Source organism: Python bivittatus, unplaced genomic scaffold (assembly GCF_059951505.1).
Source record: "Python bivittatus isolate LINGU-HERP-01145 unplaced genomic scaffold, Pbiv_v1 ctg000690_np1212, whole genome shotgun sequence".
In the NCBI taxonomy this organism is placed as follows: Eukaryota; Metazoa; Chordata; class Lepidosauria; order Squamata; family Pythonidae; genus Python; species Python bivittatus.
The window spans coordinates 20,568,546-20,582,358 of record NW_028277096.1 but is presented as its reverse complement, the minus strand read 5'-3'; the positions used below and the strand labels follow the sequence as shown (position 1 = coordinate 20,582,358).

Sequence of the window (13,813 nt, the reverse complement as noted above, 5' to 3'; positions counted from 1 at the left end):
AGGTACGGTGGTAATATATGCTCTGTTCCAAGGAATACAACTTTTTGTAATTCATGGATTGAGATTCTGTTTCTATTGTGTCCAAGTGCTTTTTCAGATTTTTTTTAATTTTTATTATTATTATTATTATTATTATTATTATTAGCACAGTCAGCCAGATGTTTAGACTGGATTTGGCATTTTTATCCACCTATATATTATTTTTTTTTTTATTTATTTATTTATTATTTATTTAGATTTGGTAGTTCATGCCGAATCTCACGCATTTGCACACCTTACGTTTTATTTATTTCATTTACTGGGATATATACAATTTAAAAACCCCGTAGCTTGAAACAAGACAACTTGAGCATCCGAAACAGCACCTGTTTGGGAGTCAATCATACCAGGATGGATTTTAATTTTAATTTTTAATGTTATTTGTGTCCAGAAAAGGTGAGGAAGAGGGGCTTTCATGAAATACTAAGACGGTCCCTCGACTTCAAGAGTTACTGCGAACAGTGGTGGTAGCTGTGGGACCGGGGATGCCATGAGGCCTAGAAACTTGATTGCAACCCAGAAAGGGAGAGAATAGGATGGATAACTAACTGACTGCCAAGACCTCTTGGGATTTTCTTTACTTTCCAAATTGCACAATATCAGAGACACTCACTACTCCGCCCGGTTCGCAGTGGTTTCACTTTTGGGGAAGCCGTAGCAAGTCTAGCTCACGATTATTTATATTTTAAGGGCACGATCCAACCACCCACAAGCCCTTTAAGTCCTAGCATGCTGGAAATAACTTTACCTATACAGCCTGCCCTCCCCACTCTAGGAGATTTACTTCCCAGAAAAGGAAGGAAGGAAGAAAAGGACTTAAAGCTTCCGCTGGGAAAGCAGCTGTTTACTCGCAAGTAGAACAACATTAGCTCCACTTTCAAGGGTCTCCGCTTCACCCCCTCAGCTTCGGACAGTCCAAGCCGGCCCCGAAAGATTTTTCTGTGGGCTGGAAATAGGATTAAACTGGACATATGGGACATTCCGTTACAGCTGCCAGTTTCTGGCATTAAAAACCGTTTTTAAAATATACAGTTAGTTCTGAGAAAGGCAGCAAAATTGCCTTGCTTTTCTCTCTTTACTATCTTTTTCTGGATTTTGTTTTTTAAAAGCTATCTATCCAAATGAAAGAAACATTACCTTTGAATAGAGGTTGGCGGGACAGAAGAGAAGTCGAGCTACACTGCTCCAGCCCCCTAATTTTTATTTTGGAAAAATACTGCTGCAGTCTGTTCTTAACATAAAGACATCCAGACACAGACATTGACTTCTTCCACTGGCAAGAACAAAAATCTGCATTTCTTTACCCTTAAAGTATATATATAGAATCGATTGATCCCAGTTAATTATATTCAGCGGGTTTCTTTTTCGATTCATTTCCTTTCGGAGAGAAGGAAAAGAACTTAAAAATCAACCACTTCCCTCCATTTCAACGTTGTGAAAGGAAACCAGGTTGGATCCAGATCGCTTGATAAAACTTTCGCTGGCAGATAAGCCCTCGGAAGCTTAAACTAGGTAGGAAGAGAAGGCCTTACTTCCGAGGAAACACGTTACAGGCTGCCATGGGCTTTTAAACGGCTTAGTGGAGCCGCTTCCGCACGTTTTAGAAACTCAACCCGGCACGAAAAGATCGCATCTCTCTTTAATTCCTTTGAAGGCTTAGAGAGAAAAAGTGCCTCCGACAGAGTGGTTCATAGTTAGTTTGAGAAATCACCCAGAATAAGGGAATCATTATTACTTTTTTAATATGAGGGCGAATTAAATCCAACAGTTTTGCTTCTAAATAAATTCAACACTTTCCCGGAAAACCAGTCACTGCCAAAAGATGGTGCCCGTGGAACAGGGCAATCCTGAACAGGGTTACTGGGGAGGTAAATTCCATATATTTGAAAATAATATGCTTTTGGCAAAGAAACGGGGCGGGAAGGACGTTGCAGACAGCCGTGAAATGCTCTTGAATCTGCCTCTTAAAAACATTAAAATGAAATCTTTAGCCGGCCATCGGAGGCCTATCTTTAGGCTTCAGCCTCAGTTTCCCAGCCTACAAAACAGAGAGGTTTGGAAATTCCCGATGCGAAGGCAGACACTGTACGAGGAGACGAACTAATATTGCTGATTCCTATGGCTAATATTACTAACGGACGGAAATAGATATGATTGCAGCGAATACCCTGAATAGGATAACCATCAAGGTCCTCCACGAAGCCTGCAGCTACAACTAATCCAGACCGGGGATTAGGGCGGGGGGGGGGGGAGAGACTTTCCTTTTCCCTCCAAGCGAACCAAATTGACCTGGCCGGGTGGGGCGGGGGGTGGCGCTATTAGACGCCTCCTTACTTCCCATCCTTTAGAATAACGCACACACCTACACACACGGCTGTCCAGGCTGATACCTAGAAGGTGGGGGGGGGGGCGTTTCAAGTTTGGGGGAATATTTGAAAGATCGAGTCTTTTCCACTGGAAGCATGGGACGAACTCCTCGAACCAGAACTCGGTCAGGGCGCTCCGGGTTTGCGGGCTCCCGGGAAGCGGGGAGAAACGCCGTGATCGAGCGGCGGCCTGGCTCCAGACCGAGCGCGTGGGTGTGAACCTCGGTTCGTTTGGGGTCGAGCTGGTCAAACTCAACCTCCTGGCCCAGCGGGTCGCGGGCACCCAGAGAAGAGATCAGTTCAGCCAGCACGTTCAGCGGGCCGGGCGGACGGGCTTGCGCTCCGCCCTATTCCGCCCCACGGCAGGCCGGCAGAGTTGAAATTGGTGGAACGGGGCTGAGCACCGTGGCCAGGCCTCGCTCCCTTGCCGACGACAAAATAAAAGCGGGCGCCGGACGTTGGAGCACTTTTCTCCCCATTTTTGTCCGAAGTTGGGGGGGCGTTTATAAAGCCCCCGCGACCTTTCGGCTGGACCTGCTCCCTTTCCCCTCCCGCGGGCGCGTACCTGACCTCTCTCAAACGCCCTCTCAGCCCGGGCAGCGCTTCCCAGGGCCGGCCCGCCTTGGCCTCCCCGCGGGGACAGCGCTTCAAAGTCCCGCTCCGAAGTTCAAAGGCGGTCGCGGGGAAGACGCCGCTCTCCACGCACGCGCCGGGCCCCCGCACTGTGCAACCGAAGCGACGTCATCCGCGGCAGCTAAAGAAAACCGGCTGGGGGGGGGGGTTGCGCTCGCCCCCAAGTCGCCCGAAGTCTGACAGCCTCCTGACTCGCGGGACGGCGAAACTGGCGAACCCAGCGCTCAGTTTCACCTTCAGGGCGTTGAGGGAGGGAGAAAGTGGTCAGTTGCAGCGCGCACACACCGCACACAAACTCCTGATTGCCAGTCACCAGACAATCGAGAGAGCCTTTATTTTTCAAACTAACCCTTTTATGAAAAACAAACTTTCCTCTCCTCTTTTCAATCGAAAAAAAATTCAAGAAATCATCCCGGGGTGATCTCAGAGCGGCGTAATTAGGATTCTGTTTCTAAAAACAGGTCCTTCCAAAATCTGGATTTCAGGCGATACGGAGTGGCTTTTCCTGCGCCAGTCCCCTTTCCCCGTTACTCCATACTGCAGCGAGCAAACTGTTTCTCGCGGCGAATCCGATCCCTAACCCAGGGGCCTCAAGGGGCTTTCCTCCGAAGCGAAGATGCTTAGGGATCGCACTCTGCAAGGCAGGCCGGGGCTCAGCGGGCCCAGGCCGCGGAAAAGGAGGCGGCAGTTGTGAAAAGGGAAAAGAGAGAACAGCTGGATTGTGGTTTAGGGGGGCGGGGGGGGGCCTTTTCCAAGAAGAAAACGTCGCTTTCGCTTTTGGAACAAATATTGGGTTTCCCCTTTTGGCAAGGGGGCTACAAATCCTTGCATGAGAAGGGAGACACGGAAAATAGGCTGTTCTTCATTTAGGGAGAAATTCCGGGGCGGGGCCGGTTGAAAAGAGGACCTGCGCGCTCTCAACGCACCTTACTGCGCCTAAAGGAGCCAGCCGAGCGCACTTGACATTTCCAAAATCTTCACTGACCTCGGCTTTCTGATCCCCAGAAACGTCCGCCAACGCCACAGGCCTACACCCCAGCGTTTGATTTGGGCTTTTGGGAGTCACTTGTATAGTGAGATGGGCGGCATATACAAATTTGAAAAATAAATAAATCAGCCTGATTTTAGAGAAACGCGACGGCGACGTCTGCAAACGTCTCCCTTCCCTTAACTTAGGATCCAGCAACCAAGGTTGAGTTTGATACCAGAGGAGGCCAGAGACGAAGGCGAAGTGCCATCTTTTAAAGAAAGGAGGGAGAGTCACGCCTGGCGTTAAATGAAGACTCGCAAAGGCCCCAGGCGCAACCCGGCCGCCACACGCGTTGACTGCATTCCCACAACCAGCTTACTTGGGTCGGAGAAAAACCCAGCAACTGCCTTCGAATAAAGACTACGCGTGCAGAAGGGTGTCTCCAGCTCGCTTTTTTTGTGGCTTAGTGAGTTAGCGAGCCCAGGTCATGGGGTCGGGGTCGGTGCCACGTGTTGTCCCGGGTCAGGACCCGAGAGAATGGCGGAACCAGGTTTCCAGGAGTCGAGGGGATGCAGCCACAGTTGATCTCCTGGACAAACCCTGGAAGAGACCCTGCCTTCTTTAGCCGCGCTAGTGGGGGAGTCGGGGGGAGATCCATCCCTGTACAGTTGCTCCTTCCTTCCCCACCTCCTAATTCTGTGCCGCAGAGTCCGACAGGCGAGCGGCGGCAGGCGGTGAACGCGGCTAGAGACCTGCCCCCTCCCTCTCCACCCCCCTTGTCGGCCTCGCTGAGGATCTTTGCCAAAGCGGTGGGGGGGCGGGGGGGGCGGCATCGCTCGGGACTCACAGTAAGCGCCTGAGGCTCGAAGTTGGGAGGGCAAGTTGCTTTGGCTGCGCGGCTGCGGCGGCATCAGACACATCCTACGGGGCTCCGCATCCTCGTAAAACCTTCTCGGACCAATCCTGCGCGGCGGCCTCCAGAGCCAGAGAGATCTCTTCGGGGGAAATAATAATAGTAGTAGTAGTAATAATAATAGCGGATTTAAAAGAGTCAGCGCGTAAGAGGGAGTCTCTTCCTTTGGGTGGTCCGGTGGAGGGGGTCTCCCCCAAAGAGAACAGAATCGGGGGGCGGGCGGGGCGCCCGAGAGAAGGCAGTTTCCCCGCCAGGCTGCTGGGAGCCCTAACAAGGGTCGCTCGGCTCCCTTCGGATCGCCTCTCCAAGTGTTCCATAAAACGCCTGCAAGGGACGGAGGAACGCGCTGCCCCCCCCGCTCCGCTGACGTCGCTGCTGTCAGTCGTGAGCGGAGGATCTTCCAGACCAGGCGGGCCTGCTTCTTGCTCTTAGCCACCCCCCCCCCCCCGCGCAGAGACCCTTTCCCAGCCTGGATGCCTTTCCCCACTTCTCCCATCAATCTGCCGAGAGCCCCCTCGATCTCACCGCCGGGAACCCCCAATCAGGCTTTCTCTCTGTCTGCTCCCCACCCCCACCCCCACCCCCAGCAGCCAAATCCTCCCCCTCCCTCCTTCGCAACATTTGGCTCCTGCTTCCAGCAAGGCAAGAAGGGCATGCACACGGGAGGGAGGGGGGGACCAGCGAAGCCCCTCCTGGTTTAAATTAACGGTACATCTGGAGAGCAGTCAGGAGGAATCCCCGCCCGGCTAACGGGACGGGTTGAACGGCTGCAGGGCAGCGATCTGGCAGGCCTCGATCCGGAGCAGAGTCTGCCCCGTCTGGCGTCTGGGGGAGGCCGGGGGAGCCGCCTGGAGCGCGCAGCTGCGCACAAACGCAGGAGCCGCGCAAGGTTGGCTTGAGGATGCGCAAAGCTCGCTCCGGGCCGGCTGCCTGTTTTCCCAAGCAGACAGAGGGAGATTGGGGATAAACCATAGCCTGGGCCATCCTTCCCCATCCCCAAAGGTAGACTGCTTAGAAACATGTAGGTTCCATTCTGCCTTCTTATCTGATATGTTCGATCCCCAGCTTTGGCATTATTATATCAAGAGAGAGGAAGAAAAAGGCTTCAACTTTCTTCCAAATGACTTGTAATTTCTTCCCGTTCCCTTAGTCCCCCTTCCTCTAAATTCTGGTGGAGTACACACAATGGGCTCCACCATGGTTTGCTTAATTGAGGTTAACTGAATAAATCATCCTTGGAGGGCTTTTTCACAAGGCAAGAAGCTACATGTTCTATTTTAGCTGATTAGATGTACAGCCTTCCTCTGGTAGCTCAAGGCAGTTAACAGACACTCCCCTATTCTTTCCCACAACAACCCTGTGAGGTAGGTTTGGCTGAGAGAGAGTGGCTGGTCCAAAGCCACTCAGGAAACTTCCATGGCTGAGGGGGGACTTGAACCTGGAACTCTCCAGTGCCAGTCCAACAGCTTTGCCACTACACCAAGCTGCAGCACTCACAGGAATATTGCACACTAATCTGGGCCATTTCCAAAACCTTGGCCAACTTGCGATCTTCCAAATAACAACTTAAAAAAAATAGTCTGAGTCTAAATTCTGAGTTTAAAAAACTCCTTTAAAAAAAAAATCAGTAGAACGTTACACTCTTCACACATACACACATGCCCCTTGTCAAACCTTCTCAGTTTGAGAACACCAATAAAGCTCAAGGCCTTTATCAAGGGAAGGGGTACCAAAAGGAAATATTTTCATAAAAATTAAAATCAGTTCTGCAGTCTGCTTTTAAAATGTTTGACACCACAACTTGTACAGAAAGAGTTAACCCCTCGCTCCTATTTAGTGGTCATGCGGAGTTTGGCAGCCAGTCTCTGGGGGGGGGAGAGCAATGACATATTCAGATGGGAGAAATGGAGGCACAGAAATTCAAAACCTACCCAGGTTCTACTGTAAAGTCTGGGACAGTTTGGATCCTGAATCCTCTCCTCTTGGCATCATCTGTGTCGCTGACCTATGTTGGGTCATCTTGTAGAAGGAGAGCTGGGTTAGTCTATGTGGCAAAAAATCAGGAGGAATCTGGTGGCACTTTTTAGACCAGGGTTTGTCAGCCTTAGCAACTTTCAGAGGGGGGAACTTCAACTCCCAGAATTCTGGGAGTTGAAGTTCATCCATCTGAAAGCTACCGAGGTTGAGAAACACTGTTTTACACTAAGTTACTTCATTAAAGGGCAACAGTTTTTGATTAAGTGACCTGCAGCTCATGAAAGATTATGCCTTAATTACATTCCTTAGTTGGAAAACATGCTTCAAGACTCATTCTGGTTGGGTAATGGGACCACAAACACAAGCAAATATATATTTGTTGTATTATACAGTTATACATAAATATGACACATCTAGTGGGACATTGGGGGAGGAAACATGTAATTAAAATAATTCTTTGGATCAGACCAATCACAAATTTGATCCAGAGTTTCACCCCCAGCAATAAGTTGCCTCCTCTAGGGCTCCCGCCCCGCCCCACCTACTGACATTTAGAGATGCAGTACACTATTATTGACTATGGAGGTTTGATTCCTCTTTTGCAACGGGTAGCTACTGATGTTCTCCTGGTATTGTGTAAAGCCATCTTGCAGGCAGGGACCTATGGTTAAGTGGGCTTTGCTCCTGAGTAAAGAGGAAGGGATGGCTTAGTAATTCCTTTTTCTAAAACTCCATTCCAGCCAGCATCAAAGCCACATTCCCCCCCCCCCCAAATTCACAGCTTCTCCCCCATTTCAGCCACTTGTGTGGACAGAGAACAACCAATCTTTAAATCAAAACTAGCAAACTTCCATCACCAATAAATAGTCCAGGGCTCAAACCGTAAAATAGTCTGAAAATGTAAGGAAATTATGCTACTCCCACCCCGAAGCAGACGGGACAGTATTCGTTTTGCTTTTATTTGCCGTTCACAAAGTCAACTGTCGCAGGTTTTCCACCCAGCCTTTCCTCGCGCGGAAATTCAGAATCCCGCGCAACTTCGACCCGCTGGAAAGTTTCCTAAACTCCGCAAGGATTTGAAGGGAGGGAGGCAGGAACCGGCTGCCAACCCCTATGAACCCCGCAAACCAACCCCCCCACCCCCAGTAAAGAAGGAGACCACAATGGAGGTCTGGAGTCTGGAATCTCCTCGAAGAATTACAGGTTCCTTGCGGCAAATGGTTTAAGCGCAGCCTCCAAGTCTCTCGCTTGATTGGGAGAAGCCTAAGAGTTACCCTGGAAACGAACGCGCTGCCTGTCCCGCCTCAGTCTGCCCCCCAGGTTCCCACGACCCTGAATTTCCAATTGGAAGCTGTGCGGGGCAGAGGCTTATCTTCTTCTCGGCTGCTCCGCTGAAGGCAGCCCACCTTCGCCTTTTGAACCCGGAGCCTCCCCTCCCCCGCTCTGCTTTTCTGTCCCTCGCACATCCTAAGGTTGCCCCTAACTGGGGGAAAGAGAGCCCTAAATTGGCCCCTCTCGGCAGAGACAAGGAGGCGGCGGTAAAAAGGAGCAAAAAACATGACGTTTAAAAAAAATCGGTTAAATTCATAATTAGGTCCAAAGCAGGCGAAAGTTTTCCTAGCACCGGACAGACTACGGCTCAGGAGCGGGGAGGCACCCGGAGCCAAGGCGGAAAGGGCCGCGTTCTTCCCAATCGGTGACCTACTTTGATCACTGAGGGGGGGGGCATTTAAAGCGAGGCAGGACTAAGTGTCCCGAGGAGAAACGTCGCTGTTCACCTTCAGCAGAAAGAGATTCGGATTTTAAAACACGCCGGCATTGGAAAGGCCCCCAGATCTCTTTCGGAAAATTTGCGATGGAATTAGGGTGGGGTAGGGGTACGTGGGGCAGAAAACCCAGATTAAGCTGTTCAGTTAGCCGAGCAAAAATAAAAAGCCCTCCACCCCCAAAAACAAGGAAGGCCCCTGAAATATACATATGCATATGCATATACATTTGATTAATAAATTATATATATATATATAATTTATATATATATATATATATATATATATATATATATATAAATTACACACACACACATATATATATATAATTTAAATATATAAACAAATATAAATATATATTTAAATTGTGTGTGCATGAGTGTGTGTGTGTGTGTGTGTGTTCACACACACACTTTATATAATGCATAATAAGTGTACTTCGGGTATGTAATGTGTACATAATAAGTGCACAGCAAAACATGCCCAGGAGACACCCGTCTCTCTCTCTCTGAATTACGGAAGATAATGTTTCGCTACCAGCCACGCCTGCTTGTGAGTGTGGAACAGATCCCACCACTGGGAGGGCCTGCTCGGGCCTCCTTCCGCATGCATCTACATCGGGGGCGGGTGAGGAATCAGCCCTCCCCTCCAAATTGAAGCCTATGGGCATCTGGGCCTGCAGGGGAGGTGGGAGGACAGAACAAGCAAGCCCCCCCCCCAATGAATAAATTCCCACCAATCCACTTTCTTTTTTTCTTTTTTTTTGCAAGTCTGGCCAGTAACTGCTTCCCTCCCTCTTGATTAGGGAAGGGGGCATTAGGAACCAGTTCGCTTGGGGAGTTATAGAGACCCGCCTGGGAAGAGGACTATCCAAACGTTTCAAAAAGGCTGAGATTTGATGAACCAAGGGTTACATTTACTGAGATACAGGGGAAAACTCCCCACAGTATATGCACTATGTATGTAAAAATAGAGAAATCCCCCCCTTCTGCAGACTGAAGGTAACATCTGCTTAAGGGAAAGTGGACTGTATCTACCAGTTTCTCAGCCTTGGGAACTTCAAGACGCCTGGACTTCAACTCCCCAAGACTGGGGGATTCTGAGAGTTGGAGTCCACACATTAAAGTTCCCAAGGTTGAGAAATAACTGGTAGATTCTGTTCTTGATACATGGCAACATTTACAGCCCTAATCCAGTTTGCTCCTTCCCCTGCACGGATCAACAGCCTGCACCACCAAGATAATTACAATTCCGAATTCACTCCGGAGCTACTTGTTTTTTTCTTTTAAAGAAAGCTAACCTTGGAACCAATAAACCTCGCGAATATATACAGCATGGTCTTTTAGGGCCTGAGCAAAGCCCTAAACTCAGAAAGGAAGGCCGAGAAATCGGAGCGCTTGGTCCCTGGAAGGGCGGGCTTCCTCCTTTTACTTCGGAGCAAGGAAAAGTTTTCACGCCTTAATGAATAGACACCGGATTGGTGCCCATTTTGTTTCAAATCTGGGGAACATTTTATATTGCAAAAGAGGTATATCTCCAATAGAAAATCGACAGGAAAGGACAAAGTGAAGAGAAAAGAGAAGGGAAACAAGATAGAGCCAATTTTTAAAATGTGTACAGATGTACACACAGACACACACACAAACACATACAGTGTTCTCCTCTGAAACAGTCACAGCTATTTTTCTAAGTCCCCTCAGCCATAAATCAAACACAACATTTAATGCCAAATGTGGGACATTTTCTCCCCTTTAAAAAAGATAAAAACGCTCCAACATTTGGTCTATAATAAATGTATAATAAATAAACTTGGGAGGGGAAGCGATTCTATGGGTTTTTCCAGCGGATGGTTTTAGATGTAAGCAGAGGCACCTATTTTTGGGCGAGGAAGCTGAGAGGTTTGCTCCCGAGAAGGCTCCCAAAGAGATCCCCGCAAGGAGTCTTACTTGGCAACCGGAGGTTCTAGTCCTCAGTACCCTTTCCTTAGTGGGGAAGCTCCGAAGCATAAACTTAATTGGCGCCGGGAATAAGCTTGGCCACCTTTCTTGCAATTTAGGTCGCTCTTCCCGCCTTAGTAAAACATAAATCAGTTTAAAGTCCAGGCCCACATCCGCTTGAGTTCCGTTAATAGCTGCTGTTTAGGCGACGTTGTTCCTCTGAACGGAACGTTTAAAAGTCTAAAATTAAACTCTTACGTTTACTTATATTTATACTTTTTTCTTGGCATATCAGAAGTTTGTGCAAAACATACCAAAATTGCATCTCTTTCCAAGAGAGAGAAGGCAGGCAGGCAGGCAGGCAGGCAGGCAGGCAGGCAGGCAGGCAGACTTCAGAATTTGCCAGCGGGCTAAAACTCCCAACTCACCACTCCTGAGATTTAGACTGTATAAAAACAGCAACAACCCGCGCGCACACATACAATTCTGGTTTAATTTTCTAAGTCGTATTTAGAACCCCTCCCTTAAAAATAAGATTTTAAAAGGAAGGGTCGAGAAAAAACAGCCTCCGGTCATCTAACTGGAAGGCGGCGATGCGCCCCCAACCAGGCTCGACTCTGGAGTAAACTGCACCCAAAGGGGGTCTCTTTTTTTTTCCTCGCTCCTCTTCTCGCAAAGAATAAACTTTTTCGGCGCTCCCGGCGATTGGCGCACCTTTACTTAGAAGTAGTCTTCCTCTTCAGCCGGCCGAGAGCTCACTGACCCGACCTGGATCGCAGCCTCGATCCAGACAGGCCTGGCCTTGAGATTTACTCCAAACTAAGCGGGTTGCGCGAGAGGAACCGCCCCGCGGCCATTCGCTCGCCCCGATCCTGCAGAGGGAAATCGTAGCAGGCGCTCTTTGTTCCGGGAAGTTGCAAAGGAACGCTAGCAGGAGGGGAAGGGGGAGCTTGAGAGGCTTACTCGGAAGTAAATCTTCTCGCAGTCAACAGCCAGAGACCCTACAGCATTCGAGCCGATCTGGCCTGTCGCCTCGCCCCCTCCCCGAGTTTTCTCCTTCGGCTGAACATTTGGTCTCCGCAAGAAAAAAAGGACCTTAAAACCATCAGCGCCGCCAGAAACCCCAATACTTGGGGAAGTGAAAATTTCGGATTAAATCGAAGGGGTAATTGCTTTGGAATTTTTTTTTATGTTTGGAATTTTGCGTTTTGTCTCTGTTTTACTGTTATCCTCGTTCCCCGTTTCTTAGAAAGAGATAAGGAAAATGGATTTGGGGGCGCAAGGAACAAGAAACGAACCAGTTGCTTCTATCAAGATTTTTTTTGGCTTCTATGAAAGGGTTTTTTTTTTTTGGTTTGGGTAATATAACTGGATAGTAATAAGGCCGCCAAAGCCAAGCCCCCCCCCCCCCCGGTTTCGAAATGCACAAGTGCTCCCCGTATCCACCTTATGGGCGCATCTCATGAATAGCGCGGAGCAAAGCAAAGCAAAGCGGGGGAGGACGCCTAGAAACTCCTTTGCGGTTTTCGACTACAGTGAGGACTAGAGGCTTGAAACGTAAAAAGCAGGCGATCCTCTCACCACTGATATGGGAATAAGCTAACTGAAAGGCAAGACATTTTACTTTTGAGTGTAGATGGCTCCAGACACTCGGTCTGCGGATTCCCTTCTGAGCTAAAACGGGACTTAACCAAAGTTCACACGCAGCTCCTTGATATGGAACTGCCTGGGCTAGGCGCCTGTCGTGTGAACAGAGCCAACGTTGGATCTGTTCACACAAGACGCGCGTAACCCAGGCAGTTCCATATCAAGGAGCTGCATGTGAACTTTGATTAATGCTAATTTAGGAAGGATTTGATTTCCAGTGGCAATGCGTGGGTCGTGTGAACGCAGCCTCCTTAGCAACCAGATGAGGCACGCTCTCAAAGTAAGCAGAGGCCGTTCGACAGCCCGCTTGTCTTAGGAGCAGAGAGATAGGGCGCCCTTCTGGGCCCGCTTACCTGCGAAAAAGCTCCGAGGAATTCAGTGGGGTTTACTTTTCAGGAGGCGCTCAAGGATGGGAAATTCCAGCTAAACACGTGCTTTTTGGTCTTCGATCGGAACCGCGCCCCAAAGAGGTCTTTTATTTACGCAGCAAAACAGGTCGCTGGCAAAATGCCTGTGCTGAAATCTATTTATTTATCCATCCATCTCTATCTGCGGTATCTAAATTAGAGAAAGGGAAGAACGAGAAAAAGAGAAGAAAGGGAAAGAAAAATAAAGGAACAAAGATGTCTATAAATATTGAAAATAAGGGAAAAATAATAAGGGAAAATACCGACTGGAAACTTTTAAAGCGCTTTTTAAACCAACAATGTCAAAATAAGGGGGAGGATAGAAGTATGTGGTCCCCGTAACACGGAAAAAAGCGTTGTCTTTTTGAACAAAACGTGTTGTGCGATTTAGATGGAGGAGAGAGAAATAACCAAAGGTAGTTTTAAAATCAGCGCCTGACTTCATTGCCTGAATTGACCGGGATTCCTTTTCAAAGCTTTAATGGGCTCCCAACTTTGCCTTGTAGACTAACTGGAGAAGCAGACTGGTCGGCGCGCGGTTGACACGTGTGCCAAGGAACGTGCAGATGCAAGGCCAGCAGGCGCCCCAATCCACGCGCGCCGGGGGCTTTCGAGCTGGGCAAAGGACGTCTAACCAGGGGAAGTGAACCGGCAAAGTGTCATTCGGGGGAAGGAAGGAAGGAAGGAAGGAAGGAAGGAAGGAAGGAAGGAAGGAAGGAAGGAAGGAAGGAAGGAAGGAAGGAAGGAAGGAAGGAAGGAAGGGCTAGGCCAAGCTGGGCTGCTTAAGCCACCAAGAAACTTCTATTTCAATAGCATGCCCCAAATAAATACTGTACATCTCTGTCATATATATATATATATTGTGTGTGTGTGTGTATGAGAGAGAGACAGAAATGTCTATTTATATGTATACACACACACATACATATATACATATATACATTCTCCGTCTCTCACACATTCGACTGTGTGAAAATGTAAGCAATTCCTTCTCCGCCTCTTGCATCCTCAAAGCCTCCCTTAGTCCAGGTCTCCCCTCCCGTTCTTACCTTCCCTCGTCCTAAATCGGCTCCAACGACCTTCCCAGCCCCTCCGAAGGGGTTACATTCGGGGAGGGGGAGAAAAGAGAGCGCTTCTTTCGCCGGGGTCTTCCCCAGC

General features: G+C 48.9%; 1 protein-coding gene across 1 annotated transcript in view; it reads right to left on the bottom strand.

Annotated features, from left to right (window-relative positions):
* The window catches only part of TBX4 (T-box transcription factor 4), a 67,627-nt gene extending 62,511 nt beyond the window's left edge, over positions 1-5,116 (bottom strand). The window contains 1 exon segment of the mRNA XM_088152255.1: positions 4,856-5,116. The gene's annotated coding sequence lies outside the window, so the exon portion shown is untranslated.
* Positions 5,117-13,813: the final 8,697 nt, after the last annotated feature.